Below are 16639 nucleotides of genomic sequence, written 5' to 3'. Positions count from 1 at the left end.
GAGGGGCAGAGCATCGCCCCCTGGTGGGCAGAGCGTTGCCCCTGGTGGGCTTGCTGGGTGGATCCTGGTCGGGCGCATGCGGGAGTCTGTCTGACTGTCTCTCCCGTTTCCAGCTTCAGAAAAATACAAAATAAAAAATAAATAAAAATAAAAAAACCTATAGATCGGCCTGACCAGGCGGTGGCGCAGTGGATAGAGCATCGGACCAGGATGAGGAGGACCCAGGTTTGAGACCCAGAGGTCGCCAGCTTGAGCGTGGGCTCATCTGGTTTGAGCAAAGCTCACCAGCTTGGACCCAAGGTCACTGGCTCGAGCAAGGGGTTACTTGGTCTGCTGTAGCCCCACAGTCAAGGCACATATGGGAAAGCAATCAGTGAACAACTAAAGTGTTGCAAGGAAAAATTAATGATTGATGCTTCTCATCTCTCTCTGTTCCTGTCTGTCTGTTCCTCTCTCTCTGACTCTGTCTCTGTAAAAAACAACAACAACAAAAACAAACAAACCTGTAGATCGCCTTCGTTGTCCGTGGCATTTGATGTCATGGTTTAAGAGTCAGAAGCGAGCTCCCAACCTTGTTACATCCTTGGTTGTATTTATTGAGATGGGACAAACACAAGGTGAGGGAATTTATAAAACCTTAATTAGAAGCAATGCTGAACGTTCTACCTGAAACAAAAACTGATCAAGTCTGTGAAACAGAGCAAAATGACAAACAGGGAAGCCCCTGAAGGCACAAACCGTCTGATTCACCGCCGTGCGGTTTCTAACATGGCGTCTGGCTCCTGAGTTGCTTATGTTTTTTAAATGGATGAACTGTCCATCTCTCCGTCTCATTCTCCTGGCTCTCTGGTCTGCTGGGGACTCTCCCACCAGCTGCTCCCCTAGGCCTCTGGTGCCTCCCAGTTTCCAGGCAAGGATCATGCCTCCTCAACCTTGACCCTGGATCCCGGGTCACCTCGGTGGTGACGCGGAACATGAACGCTGCACTTCAGACACTGGGGGCAGAGCGGAACATGAACGCTGCACTTCAGACACTGGGGGCAGAGCGGAACATGAACGCTGCACTTCAGACACTGGGGGCAGAGCGGAACATGAACGCTGCACTTCAGACACTGGGGGCAGAATGGAACATGTCAGCCGTGAAGAATGCCCGCCCTGCAGCGGGGGCCGTCCGGGTGGGGGCCGCAGGCAGGCGGGACAGCCTGAATTCTGCCTCAGCCCGGCCTGGGTGGTTCCTACTTCCAGTGCAAAAACCAGACAATGAACTCAACTTTCATCATGGCCTTGGGGATGTATCTCCTTAGGTAGACCCCTTGATCTGTAAAATGGGATTAAAGAATTCATGCATGCATACCCTTACATTGAATTATTCATTTTAACCCAGTGATCTCCAAAAAGCTGAGGACAGCCCCAAGTCCAGCAGCAGCTACTCCATGCTCCCCCGCTCCCCCTTACACAGGAATCTGTCCTCTCAGGGGAGATACCGTGTGTTTTACGCCCCAGAGAAGCTGACCAACTCGTCCCATTTTGTGTGGGACTTACCTGGTTTTAGCAATTAAGTCCCACATCCTGGGCAACCCCTCGATCCCAGGCAAACTTGGACAAGTAGTCACACAAGCAGGCAATTACCCACGGGCCAGGCCCCAGAACTCCAGGCCACGCCAGCTTTCTGTGATATCAGCACCGGTCCCACTCGAATCCACCCTGTCCCCAGCCACCCTTCCGCAGCCTTGGCCTGACTGTTCAACACCCGCATTGTCACGGGTCCCAACGCAGAACCGCTGCCATCCTGCTCACCTCCCAGTCCGAAGGTGGCACTCCCGCCTGCAGCCCACGCGCCAAGCCTCAGGGCAGCGAGAACACACACTCAAAGACTGAAAACAAGATGGGGCCCGCGGCCCACTTTCTCCCGCCCAGCCCTGCTGGCACGTGGCTTGACACTAATCCAAAGGCAGACAGAGCGAGTTTGTAAAGGTTTATTAAATGTGTGGGCGCAGAGGAAAGTGGTGAGCAGCTACACATTCAAGAGAAAAAGTCTTGGTCCTTAAAGACATTCCGGGCACGGCAGAGGGACAGGGGCTGGCCCTCGCAGCGTACTGCTAGCCAGCTGACGCGGACCCCAAGTTCTTCTGATCTCTTGAGCAGAGGAACGTTGCTCCATGATGCTCTGAGCAGGCAGTGGGGAGGAGCTGCGACGAGGCCTCCTGTGGGGACCTCCCTCTCAATTCTCTGGCCCTCTGGTGAACACAAATAGCAGCAAGAGAATCTAAAAAAACAAAAAACAAAAAGCAGGTGAGTCCAATGGTTTGAGTTCCCACCTACATGAACGCAAACCAGCTTACCCTCTGGCTATGGTTCTCAGACTTTGACATTAATTCACCTTGGTGAGAAATATCAGGAAACCCAGTTCCCAAGGCATCCTGAGGGTCACTGATTCATGACCTTGGGACTTTCATCAACAGTCTCCGGATGTGAGGCTGACCTAGAGGAGGAGAGAGCATACAGACACTCAGTCCCTAGTGCCACCTTCTCCCAAGGTGACATCACTGGGTGGGTCCCACTCAACCAGGCCCAGGCTCGCCCAGAGCCTCAGCCACTTCCAATCTTCCTACACAGACCCCAGAAAACCTCCCTGCTACAGAGTCAAGACACTCCCAGCATAAAAAAACTGGAAATGCTTTTGGGTTGGAAAAGATCAGGATCATGCAGTCATGACACCACTGTGAGGAAAGATTTAAAAACCCTCTCTGCTGCCTGACCTGTGGTGGCACAGTGGATAAAGCGTCCACCTGGAATGCTGAGGTCGCCGGTTCAAAACCCTGGGCTTGCCTGGTCAAGGCACATATGGGAGTTGATGCTTCCAGCTCCTCCCCCTTCTCTCTCTGTCTCTCCTCTCTCTCTCTCCCTCTGTCTCTCCCTCTCCTCTCTAAAATGAATAAAAAAAAAAAAATTAAAAAAAAAACCCTTCTCTGCTATCCTGGCTTTGATTTTCAGATGAAGTAGAGGGTGGGACTAGGTCACAGAGCTCGATAGGTTCAGAGGCTGGACCGGTCTCTGGTGTCTAAATCTACAAGCTCTCCATCACAGCCTACTGCTGATACTCCGGCACTTGGAAGGGAGATGCCACGGGGGGGGGGGGGGGGGGGGGGGCACATTGCCCGTGGGGTCTCTACAGGCCCCTCCCCTGTAGGCATACGAGTGAGGGACACAACTGTGACCTCCCGGGATGCCACTTTTCCCTCCCTTCCTCTGACATTTTCATCCAAGCCCCAGGGAATATGTATGTGACTTTACAGACGCAGCAAAGTAAAAATTCCAGAAAACATCCAAAACCCTTACCGCAGGGCCCCACGGGGTTAGCGCCTGACTGTTTTGAAGACTGACACGAAGATGATTGAGGTCTCCCGTGGCACCTCTGCACCCGCAGGCCCATCTGCAAGAGACAGCCATGAACATAGAGAACATCTGGCACAGTGGCTGGCAGATTAGAGCACCCACAAATGTGGGCTGTGCTGTGACTATAACACCCAAACAGCCACACTGCTGTCCCAGGAACAAGAACTGATTTAACTCTAGGAAGTGGTCTGCAGATCATCTGGAATCAGGAGTAACATCCGTGTTACCCAATGTGCCAACTGTGATCAATTTGTTGCTAACAAGTCTATGTTAAAAGGATGCCAAGGCCAGGTTTTCAGAGGGTGCCATGGCGGACTGGCAGCAACTAGCAGGAACGGGGAGGGCTACCGGGTTGTGGGAAGGCCCCAGACTACCATCTCGTCTAAGGGCTGCTTACATATATATATCCTCCACTAGACTGCGCTTGGCCCAGCGCTATCACTGCTCTAGTCCTTGCCCTATAAGGGAAGAGGGAAACCAGCCCTGATGGAGCGTGGGGGGATGTCTCAGCCTCCGGCACTCTTTTAGGGTTTTGTTCCCTTGACCATCCACAACGGGATGAACCTACCATCTTACCATGTCATCTCCACATCTCCATCTCCTCGTCTTGTTTTATTTTGTTTTGTTTTTGTCCAGGTGCCACACGACAGGCACTGAGCACGTCGCAAAACAAGCCTGATCACGGCACGAGAAGCAAATCAACAATTTCCAGCACTGATTAGTGCTAAGAGGCAGGACTCCACGGGGCGGGGCCCTGCCCTGTCGAAGGGCCTCTCGGTGCCACGCAGCACCAGGTACCGGGAAGTAACACAAACGGCTGGGAAGACGTGTACGAAAGCGCCAGGGTTTGGAAGGGACATAGGCGGACCCTCCAAACACGGGGAAATGCTGTCGGCAGTTGCTCTCCCTGCACTATCAATGACCAGGGCACAGGCAGCCCACGATCACTTTCGAATGCAGGGGCAAAAAAACGGGGCGAAGACGAGCAGGAAAGAGGAGCCCGTGTAACCAGCCTGCTATCTGCCCAGCCAAGCCCAGGATCCTGCGCAATATCGTCGCTCCGTCCATTAGATTCAGCTCCCCTCATCAAAAGGGTGCACAGGACGACCAACTCCTAGTAAAAACGCCTCAGTGTTTCATTTTCCGCACAAATAAGGACTGAGTACCTACCACGTGCCCGACACCGTGGGTTTCCGAAGGCGCCCAGCACGCACGCGCCCATCGCTCCTGGCAGTGGACTCACCCCGGTGCCGGTACTGCGGAAAGGCGGGGACGTCTGAGTATTTCAGGAGATGGCCTGAGACAGCCACGCGACCGCGACACTCTCCCAACTGCTCAGCGTGGGTGGAAATGCGGCTGGGACCCCGGCTGCGGCCTAGAGCGGCGCCTCCCCCTACGGAACCCGCGCAAGCGATTCTGCGCGCCCCCTGGTGGAGCGGAGGGTTTGGGATAATTTCCCAAAGCGGTCTGGCATTAGAGAAGTAACATTCTCACACCTGTTTTGCTTTTCTATTTGTTCGGAAGGCGTGTCCTTAGTCACTGATTTGTCACTAATCTGTCGAAATAATCACTATTCCACGTGAGTAGCTTTTATTAGCAGAGTCTCAGTGTCCATGGTGTTTAGTCTAGACAATAGGAATTTGTCTGAATGACCACTGTATTCATAGTACCTGGGTTAGTGGCAGGCACAGTTGAACAAATGAATTCTGTTCACGTATTTATTTGGACATCACCAGTCTAAAATATTGTTCCGATGGCCTGAGACTGGAATGTGAAGGTGACAATGAGATGAGCCTAAAGAGGTGGGCAGGTGCTTTGCTGAGCCTCATTCTAAAATCGAATGCAACTAGACTGTGGAGCCAGCCTTTGAAGCAGAAGGGACTCCATCAGACTTGCACGTGAGGGACCTGATCGGATGTGCATAGTGGCAGAGAAGACAGAGGTACTGTGTGTGCTCCCACCATCCCACTAGACAGGGGCCTGGGAGGGGCCTCGGGTCTCCAAATCTCACAAGCACAACCAGGATAGGTGTACCTCTCAGACTGGGGGCAACCTGCCACTAACTCAGCCCGCATTCTGAGGTGTCGAACAGGCCACCCTTGTCCCCGAGCACCCACAGTTAGATTCCTGGCGCCCAGTCAGGCAGCACGATGCAAAGACCCAGTCCAGATGTCCGCAAGTGAGAGAAAACTGGGGTCTCTGAGCATGAGAACACCCCCCATTCTGTGTTCTGGGAGAAGGTGTTGGGATTCTAAGACTGTGAGAACGTTAGGGGTCTTTATGGTGGGGAGGGGCCAGGGGATGCTATGGCTGTGTGGACATGGGACAAAGGGGTCAGGTACACACACTGTGGCCACCCAGCCCTACTGTCCTCTTTTGCCTTCTGATTTTGCTCTTGTTCTCCGTGAGACCTTGGCTAAGTGACTAACTGCTCTGCCCAACCTTAGTTTTCAGTTTCTGGAAAATGGGCAAAATGAGAGCTCCCCTTCAGAGCACTGAAAATAAGTGAAATAATTCATATCAAGAGAGTAGCACAGAGCAAATGGCTGAGGCATGGCAGTTGCAACACTTCAGTGCTTCTGGGAAAGCCGAGGGCTTCTGTCACTGTGAGGACTGTGGGGGGTTATGTACAAGACAGAGGAAATGTGTTGTGTTTGAAGAGTCTAAGGCAGCACTGTCGATTAGAAATTCACCAGCCATGTACGTAATTTAAAATTTCCTAAGCCACATTAAAAAGGTACAAAAAAGCCTAACCAGGCAGTGGCGCAGTGGATAGAGCATTGGACTGGGATGCGGAGGACCCAGGTTCAAGACCCCGAGGTCGCCAGCTTGATTGTGGCTCATCTGGCTTGAGCAAAGCTCACCAGCTTGGACCCAAGGTCGCTGGCTTGAGCAAGGGGTTACTTGGTCTGCTGAAGGCCCACGGTCAAGGCACATATGAGAAAGCAATCAATGAACAACTAAGGTGTCACAATGAAAAATTGATGATTGATGCTTCTAATCTCTTTCCGTTCCTGTCTGTCCCTATCTCTCTCTCTCTCTCTCTCCCTGTAAAAAAAAAAAAAAAGGTACAATAAAGGTGAAATTCATCTTAATTACATATTTTATTTAACTCAAGATAACCAAAATAGCATCATTTCAGCATGTCATTAATCTGCTTAACTGATTAAAGAGACATTTCCTATTCTTTTTTCTTCTTTATACAAAGTCTTTGGAATGGCGTGCGTGTTTTACACGAACGGCACAGAGCAGTTTGTACCGGCTCCATCTCCAGGGCTCTGCAGCCACATGTGGCCGGTGGCTGCTGTGTCTGTGTTCTTCAGAGCAGGTCTGGGGCCATCCGGCATCCATCAGCCCCTTAGACAGAGGAGAGGCGCGGCAAGCAGGAGGCTGACAGTGTGACCCGTCCACGCCACCCTACTTAGGAACCTGGGGCACCCTACAAGGAGGCTTCCCAAACCCTCTCCTCCTGGGTTTTTATGGAGACTTCATTACAAGGCATGATTATTAAATCACTGGCTCTTGGTGATTGAGTCCATCTCTAGCCAACTCTCCTCCCTAAAAGTCAGAGGTTGGGGTGGGGCTGAAAGCTACAACCCTCAAATCACCTGGTTGTTTCCCCTGGCCACCAACGCCCATCCTTTGGCGCTTCCAAAAGTCACCGTGTTCATGTCACGACCACCTTTACCGCTCTCAACACTTAGGTCATCCCAAAGTTTTTGGAGCCTGTAAGTTAAGAACCTTGGATGAAGACCTCCTGTAGGTTAGAAATGTACTGTGGTTACCCAAATGATCGAATAGATAGTGCTTCTCATCACAGCATCGCAGTAGGGGCCCAGTGCCTGGTGCCACACTTGGGTAAGGGTTCTTCCATCTCCTTCAGCAGGTGTAGAATCTGTGGTGGGAATGTTTGCCTGCTCCGGAAAAGCCCTTCCCAAGAGGGGACCTGTGGAGGTGAGGGTACCCCAAGCAGAGAGAGCCTGCTCACATCAGTAGGGGTGTAGTCAAAGGGAACCAGGATGGAGGCTTCCGAAGACCTCTGAGATAGAGGCCAAGCGAGAAAGACTCAGCATTCAATAGGAGCCCAACCTAGAAAGAAGTCTTCCCTCCCCTTCCTCTTTAGTCCATCGGTTTGATCCTACAGGCATTGGGAGCAGGAGAGAGGGCAGAAACCTGCTGAAGATAAACACGTCTGGATAAGTAGAGAAAGAAGGCTCCCGTCCCCTCCCAGCAGACGGCGGCCCACTCTATGCTCGGTCCAAAGCAGTGGAGAGAAGTTCTACCTACAAATGATCATTGCAACCATAATTCACACGTTCAGCTGGACATTTAAAATAACTGAATGGAACCGGTGTTCCCCATTTTTAGTGATTCTAAGACTTACTACCTAAGAATGATCAGAAAAGCTATGAAGCCTGCTTGATATTTCACTAGGGACAGGGGAAAGATACTTTCACTGAGAAAGTCTAAAGAGTCCTGTTTTCAACATACTGGTTGCATTAACAATGGAATGGGCTGTAGCTCTGAGGCCAACATTCCCCCGATCTAGAATCTGTGACCTCACAGTGGCTGGGAGAGCCCTTCCCTTTAGGAATGGGATGGCTGGCTGGGCAGATTGTTCCAAGGAGCTGATGCCCAGGGTCAAGGCCGGAAGTCAGCAACCGGCCCTGCGAGGCCCGCGGGAGCTCCAGGCCCCATCGCCACACTAACAATGGCCGCCACGCTGGAGGCCTTGCTGTGCCTGTCCATCGTCCTCCTTGCCTTCTCACTGCTGCTCTGTTACTGCGTCTTTCGGAAGCGATAGGCTTGGGCTCCTGCAGGTTGGAACCTTGGCAGGACGGGCTCTTCCTGAGCTGCTCGTGACCCATGTCTGGGCCTGTTTGGGGGTCTCCAACAGTCCAGTCCCCTGCCCTCCCTGGGTCTCTGACAAGCTGAGATGAGACAGAGGGTCTCTCCTGCAGGGTCAGCTCCCACCTAGGTCAGGGTCAGCACCTCCCCCTGAACCCCCTAGCTGGGTCCACTGACCCTCACAGCCTCTCTAGCTCTGCTTCCTGTTATGTCTTGTCCTGGGCAGTGAAGGCCACTGGTTTTGGAGAAGGGATCGATGTGGGCTCAGTAATGGTATCAGTGACTCAGGCCTCTGCCATGGGACAGGCATGAGAAGTGGTGGCCCTCTCCCTCTAAGAACTGTCAAGACTGTGCCCTGGAGAATGGAGCCTCAGCAGGGAGATTAAACTCTTCTTCTATCATGGTGGACGACCCTTGAGAACGACCTTCTTGACTAATGAATCCGTGTGATGAATTAACTTGGGCTTCCCTGAACAATAACTTCGGACTTTCCTTGCTAAGTAAATAACTGAGATAGTTTGTGGCTAGTTAAACTTTCCTGGCTGGAGAATTGTTAACTTTCTTGCCTGAATACTTGGGCATTTCAGGACAATGATATATGACTTTGGATCATTATCTTTCATCATGCTAGCTGACCACATCAGTTCTCCACTCCATTATTATTATTGTTATTTTTAAAATTTTTTTTAGAGCAAGGAGAGAGAGAGAAAAGGGGGAGGAGCAGGAAGCATCAACTCCCATATGTGCCTTGACCAGGCAAGCCCAGGGTTTCAAACCGGCGACCTCAGCATTTCCAGGTCGACGCTTTATCCACTGCGCCACCACAGGTCAGGCCAGTTCTTCTCTCTTAAGACCTTGGGTTTTCCTAGCCAAGGTCACTAGACATCCTGGCTATTTTTGTGGTACTTCCAGGATAAAAACTGAAGACCAATTCCATGATTTTACCAGTATGTATGCTATTGGCTGATGGTTGACGACGTATATTCTACTTCTAGAATTCTTAGAATTTTTACAAGTTATGAATATTTTTTATCTTTTATAAAATAATGATGATAATGACTAAAATGGATTAAACTAACGTACTGTAAGCAATGACTATTAAAAAAACACTTATGGCCTGACTGGTGGTGGTACAGTGGATAGAGTATCAATCTGGGACTTCACCAACATGATCCCACGGTTGCTGGCTTGAGCCCAAAGGTCTCTGGCTTGAAGCCCAAGGTCACTGGCTCCACTTGAGCCCCCCAGTCAAGGCACATATGAGAAATCAATCAGTGAACAACTAAAGTTCTGCAATTATGAGTTGATGCTTCTCATGTCTCTCCCTTACTGCCTCTTCCTGTCTCTGTCTCTCTTGCAAAAAAAACCGAAAACTCTTATGCACTACATTTCAATGTATTATTTCACTTATTTTAAATTTTTTAAATCGTCACAAAATACACATAACATGAAACTTATCCTTTTGACCATTTTAAATATTCAGTTCAGTCGTGTCGAGCACATGCAGATTGAGGTGCAAACCATCACCACCATCCATCTCCGGAACTCTCTTCTTGCAAAACTGAAACCCTGTCCCCGTTCAATAACGCTCCACTCCTCTCTGCCACTAGGGGGCAGTAAGAAGACCGCTTGCGTGGCTCGGCGGGGAGCCGCCGCTCTAGGCCGCAGTCCGCGCCCGGCTGCATTTCCGCCGGCGCAGGGCAGGCGGGGAGGTATGACTATTATCCCGTGTCGCCGCGGGAGCTGTCCAGGGCGGTCCTGCTTCTCCTCGCGCCGCCCCTCTGCCTCCGCCGCCGCGGCCCTGGCGCCCGGGTGCGTCACTGCCGGGCCGCGCTGCACCGGGATCCCCGGCGGCCTCCACGGCCGGGGCTGCATCCACCTGCCGCCGACAGGAGGACACACTGGGGCCCCGAGGATGGCGGAGCGCCGGCCGGAGGTCAGCCCCGAGCCCGGGCCCGGCCGCCGGTTCCGTGGCCGCTCTCTCCGCCGGGTGTGGATCTCTCGGCGTTCGTGTCCTCGCGAAAGGGGCTTCGGGTCAGCCGCTCCATCGGCCGACGCGACTTCGGAGCGAGCCGGGGCCGGCGTCCGTCCCCAGAGCCCCCCGATTTTCACTGCCCCCCACCTCCTACGACTCCCGGCATTGAATCCCCCCAAACCCCTCGTCGGTTGTCTACATAAAATGTCCTTATGACCGTGAACTCATTTCCTTCGATAACCTTTAAAGGAAAGTTGCAGTCTCCAGTTGACACACAGGTTGGCTTAGCTTTAAAATCAAGGACGCTCGTAGGGCCCGGGTCTGGGTTCCTGTCCCCCTGCTCTGCACTAAAGCCCTTCCCCGTGCCTTTTTCCCTGCCCAGGCTTTGCGACTCTGTGGCTGGTGGAGACAGATGTCAACTCTCCCTTGGACAGCCCTTTGGGGCTCTGCACCAGCCAGCGCCCCTCCTCTCCTGCAGGACCCTTGTGACACTGCCTGATGTGCGCCAGCTGTGTCCAGAGGGTGAGGCTGTCCCCACGCTGACTGCTGCTGTCCCTGAGCACCTTGACTCAGGGCTTGTTGCCTTCCTGTCTTACCTTAGAGGGGGGTGGTCCTGGCGTTCAGGGGGCCTCTGAGAACAGCCTTGCAAAGCTTTTGTGCAGAACACGGCCTGATGTTTAGATAAGACTGAGTTTGGGGTGCAGAAAGGCCTGAGTTCAGATGCTGACGCAGCCTCTTTTGAGCGGTGTAACCTTGGGTAAGTTTCTTTATTCTCCTGTTTTTATTTCTTTCAGGTAAGAGCTGGGGATGGGGAGAGACAGAGGCCTTGTCTCTCTTTTACTTTGTTTTTGAACCCGCTTATGCCTAGCATCTAGTAGGTACTCAGTGCATACTTGTGGGGTGAATTGAAGCATGCATATATTTCTTTTTTTTTTCTTTTAATCAAAAGTTGGTCTTCCTGTGGACTCTTTTGGGAAGGCAAATGTAGTCCTTACAGGAAGGGTGAAGTAGGGTTTCATGGACTTACTTCTCACCAAAGACTTCCATCCAGAAAGCCATTTCTGCCAACTTTCTCTCCCCTGGCCAGGCCCTTAGTCATGTAGGGCTCCTGGCATGATGTAGTCTGGGAACTGGCTTGATAGGAGATGAGGGCCCTAATCATATTCTGTGGAAATTGTTGGTCTTCTTGTCTTTTTGCTTCTCTCTGCTCTGATCTTGAGACCAGTATCTTGAGTCTTGTCTCTCCTTAGCTTCAGGGGCCTGGCAGCTGTGGAACAAATGCCCATCAGGAATGAAGAGAAGGGAAGACGCATCCTTGTAGGGTGACATGGCTCCCGTGTGGAAGATCAAGGAAAGACTGACTGCTTGTGAGCCAGCCAGCTGGGGGAAGGCGAGGCTGCCTCCTGTGTGTTCCCTCCTCCTGGAAGTGTTATTCCCATTGGTCAGTAGGCCCTGGGCATGAGGTGGAGCCCAGCCCACCGAGGGAGGGTTTTCCTCATGCCTGTGGTTGGGGCAGCGGGAACCAGAGCGGTAATGAAATCAGACAGGGCTGATACAGATAGAAACCCGACCTCGCCTTTCACAGGCAACCTGAGGCGCTCCTGTCCTGTCGCCCTCCCCGTCCTGGCCCAGCTGTGCCTGGGTGCCGTACACTCCCCGACCTGCTCCAGATTCCACATCCCGTTAGAGAGCCAGCTTCCGGAACCTCCTCCCTTCCATCAGTTTGCACGGAAGATGACTTGAAAAGCCCTCTCTGCCACATCGGTCGTCCCAGGTGGCGTTGTAAACGTCCCTCCAGTTCCTGAGAAGACGGTGTTCCTTGGGGGTTAGTCACGACAGCCCGTATTTGTGAAGCTGCTGGGTGCTGGGCCGGTTGCTCTGCCAGTGCTTACCGGGACCTGTCGGGATCAGGTGACATCTAGGTTGCACATCCAGGGCTTCTCGTTTATTGCAGAGGCGGCAGCTGGACGCAGAGGGGCCCTGGAGAGGCGTCTCCAGGACGCGGCTGGACCGCGGTGCACAAGGTGCCGGAGCTCTCGGCTGGCATGCCACACGGGGCGTGCAGGGGCGCGGTGTCGTCCGGGAAGTAGATGGAGGAGAGACGAGGTGACTTTTCCCTGGCCCCGTTTTATCCCCTCTGGGACCGTTGAGAGAGCACCTGGTTTCCCTTTCTGTGCTTGGTTCTGAGGGCCCTCAGGGAGCCCTGCCTCACAGTTTATGGTGGCAGGAGAATGTCGGACTGAAAAGCAGGAAGGAGTTTGGCATGTCCTTGGGTCTCAATCTCTTCTCTGCCTCTTCCTAGATTTCCAGTTCTGGAACTTTCCCACATTCCTCCTCTGCACACACCTTGGGCCTCCAGGGCCGCGGGCTGTTGCGTGTGAATTAGTGTCACTGGTGGGGCTCACACTTTTCTGCCCTGCCTCTGGGAACCAGGCTGCGTGTGTGGTGGAAGTTCCCCTCGACGCCCAGCACAGCTGCTGCCAGTCTGCTGAGGCGAGGCTCAGCCCCGTAAGCCTGGCCCGGGCATGCTTCTCGTCCTATCGCTGATTAACTGCCCCTTAATCGGCATCAGCTGCCCTGCCGTGGACCCTCCACTGTCTCTAGACTGAACCACTGTCCCTTTTATGAGGAAATTCTGTCCGTTCAGGAAATAATAACAGCCTCCGTCTGTGGGACGCCTGCTCTCTGGCAGCTGCTGTGAGCAGGGACGAGTCGGGCGCTCGTTTGTGGCCTCTTGTCGCTTGCAGATGAGTCCGCCGTGTGCAGGGCACCGTGGGCGCTGTCGTGTCAGAAACATTCCAGGCCCCAGTGTCCTTGAGGTGAGAGCACTGGTCCAGCATCTGGAGACTTGGGTCCTTGCATTCAGTACAGTCCCCAGTCATGTGCGTTCTCAAAGGCCCTGGGGGAAGGGGTGGGGGGTGAGCGGAGAGGTGAGATGAAGGCAGCGCCCATGAGTCCCCACATAGGCTCCCCACCCTGCCCCCAGCTGGACCAGATCACGTCTGGCCTTTCCTAGGCCTTCCGCAGCTGCTGCAGGCCGGAGCCCCTGCAGCCCCTCTTGAATAAGGAGCCCCCTCTGGCTGCCCTCCCCCTCTGCAGCAGTAGCAGAAGCTTGTAAGGGGAGATGGGTGGGCTTGGGCATCAGGGACTCCTGTCCCGGAGTTTGTGTTGTCTGCCTCTCAGTCAGTGACCTAGTCATACCCTTATTCGTTTGAAAAACAAAGCCATTATAAAGGGGGCTTTTTTTTTGTTTGTTTGTTTTTGTTTTTGGGGGGGTTTTTTTGAGAGAGAGAGAGAGATGAGAAGCATCAACTCATAGTTATGTCATTTTAGTTGTTCATCGATTGATTCTCATACGTGCCTTAACCAGGGGTGGGTGGGAGCTCAAGCTGAGCCAGTGACCCCTTGCCCAAGCGACCTTGGGCTCGAGCCAGTGACCATGGGCTCATGTTGATGATCCCACGCTCAAGCCGTCAAGCCTGTGCTCAAGCCAGCAACTTCCGGGTCTCAAACATGGGGCCTCAGCCTCCCGATCGATGCTGTGTCCACTGTGCACCATCAGTCAGGAGACAGAGGTGACTTCATGGTACTCCGGACCGCATGCCTGTCATTTCCAAACCTGCCCGAAGTGACCTCTCTTTGATTCCTCTTGGGAAGGAAGTTCTGTGGGGCTTTCACCGTAAACAGTGGCCTCGGATCCTGTGCTTGGCTGGCTCATTTTCTGGGACTCGACTTATTCCACAGGGGACTGGCACCTGCCTCTCCTCCTGGATCTCTCTGCCCTGCGCCACCTGCATTCCAAAGTGATCTCGGGCTGTCTGTGCCCTGGTCTTTCGCAATGCAGGGAGATGAATCGTTGAAAGCAGTTTCCCGTGTTTGGAGGGTCCACACCTGTCCCTCTCAAATGCTGACGCTTTCACACACCCCTGCTTCTGCAGCCGGTGCTCTCTGCCCTTGGGCATCGGGGGCAGCGGCTCGAGAGTCCGCAGCAGGGGACTTTCCACTCAGCCTTTCTCAGCTTGGCCTCTGATGTCAGAGCCAGGCCATGTCTGTGTCAAGGTTTCGACACTTTAAGAGGGTCAGGAGCGAGGATGAATTATGCATAATGAATAAGTCCATTAGTAACTGTCATCCAGTTTTCAAAGGAAGACCGTTTTGGGGAGCTGGTGGAGCTGAGCAGTCCTTTGAACCAGGAGGGTGCGACGGGCAGTAGGAGGGTATGCGAGGAGAGGGGCAGCACACAGGGACAGTTTTGAGTCTGGGGTGAGCATCAGCCCCTGGGGAGACAGGTGCAGGGACGGCTGCTGGGGAGGGGGCGTTCACTCCCAACAGTGTGCGATTGGGCCTCAGTGGGAGACAGCTCTGAGAACAAGCTCTCGGCTGTCTCTCCGCCATTTACTACAGCTGATCTGTTGCACTGCAAATGCCTGGTGGTTTTTTTTGTTTTTTTTTATTTGTTTGTTTTTCATTTTTCTGAAGCTGGAAACGGGGAGGCAGTCAGACAGACTCCCGCATGTGCCCGACCGGGATCCACCTGGCACGCCCACCAGGGGGTGATACTCTGCCCATCTGGGGCGTCGCTCTGTCGCGACCAGAGCCACTCTAACGCCTGGGGCAGAGGCCAAGCCATCCCCAGTGCCCGGGCCATTTTTTGCTCCAATGGAGCCTTGGCTGCAGGAGGGGAAGAGAGAGACAGGTGGAGAAGCAGATGGGCGCCTCTCCTGTGTGCCCTGGCCGGGAATCGAACCCCGGACTTCCGCACGCCACGCCGACGCTCTACTGCTGAGCCAACCGGCCAGGGCCTAATGCCTGGTGTTTTTTAAGACAGTGTTCATCTTTACTCTGGGAGCACTGAGATTCCTTCCTGAGTCCAGGTTGGCGTGGAAGAAAAGACTGGCAGCGCATTGGTGCCCTATCGGGGGCATTCTGTCTGATCTCTTCTTGAAAGATGAAATAACAAATACCTGTTGTGACCTGCTCTGTGGCCTCCTCGTCACTCTAGGAGATCGGACCTGGAGAGTGTGGGAGGAAGCCCCAAGGGGTGGAAGCACTGACCCTCAAGGTGGTGACCTGGGTCACAGCTCCCCTGGAGGGACCCCCCTCGCCCCCCCGCATGGTGAGTTCAAGCCAAGGGGTTGTGTCGGCCTGTGCCTCTGAGGTGGGAGTCCCAAGTCGCTGGCCTCACTTGACGGCTTTCTTTAGGTTACGGGGTGGATCGTGGACACTGGCGGAGCGGAGTGAAGAGTGGTGTCGCCACGTGACGCACCGTCAGCCCTCCGTGCCGCATTACCTCCGCACGGCAGGGAAGGACGTTTCCCTGAGCGAGCTGGACAGAAGGAAGGCCCGGGGACTCTGGGGACTCGAGGATTATGTTCAGAGTTGGAGACCTGCTGGCCCAGCGGGTCCTACAGAGCGCTGTGGACCAGGACCGCTGGTTCCCTTCCCCCGGTCAGATCAGTCAGCGCCCCCTGGCCCCTCCCGACCACTCATGTGACTTTAAACCCAAGAGTTCCTGTTGAACTTTTCTGTTCTGTGCGTCATCGACCCCTCACCTACCTCAATACATCTTACAGCAGCCCTGTTGCTTTGCTATCTGTTTTTCAGTTCTTGTTTTAAATCAGTACCTCCACGTGCCAGCGACGCTGGGGACAGAGAAGGTGGGTCACAGGGGCGGGTCTTCCAGTTCTCAGTCTTTGAGACTTTCCACTAGACACAGTCCTAAGGCTTGACGTGGGGGCTAGGAGCCGGGAGAGGTAACCTGGACCAGGGGTTGAACAGTTCTGAGTGCTTCCGGGGGCTCAGGTCAGGTGAGAACTGTCAGAACTGTTGGCTGAGGGGCGCCTGGGCCTGGGCTCAGGAAGAGAGAGTGGGGGCGCGGTGTCTGGGCCTGGGCTCAGGAAGAGAGGGTGGGGGCGCGGTGTCTGGGCCTGGGCTCAAGAAGAGAGGGTGGGGGCGCGGTGTCTGGGCCTGGGCTCAGGAAGAGAGGGTGGGGGCGCGGTGTCTGGGCAAAGAGACGGCCTCGGGCTGAGGTCCTGAGGAATGCCCCATGGCTTGAGCTCAGGGTGGAAGCGCCCCAGGTGAATTTAGGGGGGTGGTTTTGAGCGGGGGTGGGAGTGGGATGTACGCGGAACAGCTGCCCTCGGAGAAGTCGGGGGAGGTGGTCAGCAAAGGCTGGGTGCTGGGGTTGCTGTCACTGCGCCATAGGTAGATTTGGTGGCTGTCATGGCAGACAGGTGCTGAGTGTACACGTGCTTCACCACCTTGTGGGGACGTGTTCCTCTGTCCTAATTTTTCGGGTACAGTCCACACAGAGGACCACACAAAGGTCATGGAGGAAAGGGAGGGGTTGATGTCTGTTCCACCCTGTGAAATTAAAATCACCTTCCCTGGGCTGAGGTGCAAACCAGGTGGTCAGGCTGG

General features: G+C 53.8%; 2 long non-coding RNA genes and 2 other non-coding genes across 13 annotated transcripts; 2 read left to right on the top strand and 2 right to left on the bottom strand.

Moving 5' to 3' along the window:
• Window positions 1-1962: 1962 nt before the first annotated feature.
• Window positions 1963-4822, bottom strand: LOC136309114 (uncharacterized). 4 transcript variants are annotated; one of them, XR_010726232.1, is made up of 5 exons: window positions 4567-4822; window positions 3973-4071; window positions 3340-3433; window positions 2381-2482; window positions 1963-2266 (listed from the first exon to the last, which is right to left on the bottom strand). It is a non-coding gene; the product is annotated as an uncharacterized lncRNA (long non-coding RNA). The 4 variants fall into 4 exon arrangements; XR_010726231.1 differs by having other exon boundaries at window positions 3965-4817; XR_010726229.1 differs by having other exon boundaries at window positions 3973-4814.
• On the bottom strand, window positions 4225-4358 carry LOC136309779 (small nucleolar RNA SNORA71). Its single transcript, XR_010726421.1, has one exon. It is a non-coding gene; the product is annotated as a small nucleolar RNA SNORA71 (small nucleolar RNA).
• Window positions 4823-9916: 5094 nt separating the features above from the next.
• Window positions 9917-15802, top strand: LOC136308732 (uncharacterized). Of its 7 annotated transcripts, none has more exons than XR_010726166.1 (8): window positions 9917-10180; window positions 10602-10976; window positions 11470-11660; window positions 11805-12044; window positions 12174-12325; window positions 12522-13038; window positions 15048-15335; window positions 15422-15802. It is a non-coding gene; the product is annotated as an uncharacterized lncRNA (long non-coding RNA). The 7 variants fall into 7 exon arrangements; XR_010726162.1 differs by having other exon boundaries at window positions 9917-10497; window positions 15222-15335; XR_010726160.1 differs by having other exon boundaries at window positions 9918-10497.
• Window positions 14009-14142, top strand: LOC136309781 (small nucleolar RNA SNORA71). The gene has a single exon (XR_010726422.1). It is a non-coding gene; the product is annotated as a small nucleolar RNA SNORA71 (small nucleolar RNA).
• Window positions 15803-16639: the final 837 nt, after the last annotated feature.

This window comes from Saccopteryx bilineata, chromosome 6 (genome assembly GCF_036850765.1).
Source record: "Saccopteryx bilineata isolate mSacBil1 chromosome 6, mSacBil1_pri_phased_curated, whole genome shotgun sequence".
Lineage (NCBI taxonomy): Eukaryota > Metazoa > Chordata > Mammalia > Chiroptera > Emballonuridae > Saccopteryx > Saccopteryx bilineata.
The sequence above is the reverse complement of the archived record's forward strand: the minus strand, read 5'-3'. Positions and strand labels throughout refer to the sequence as shown.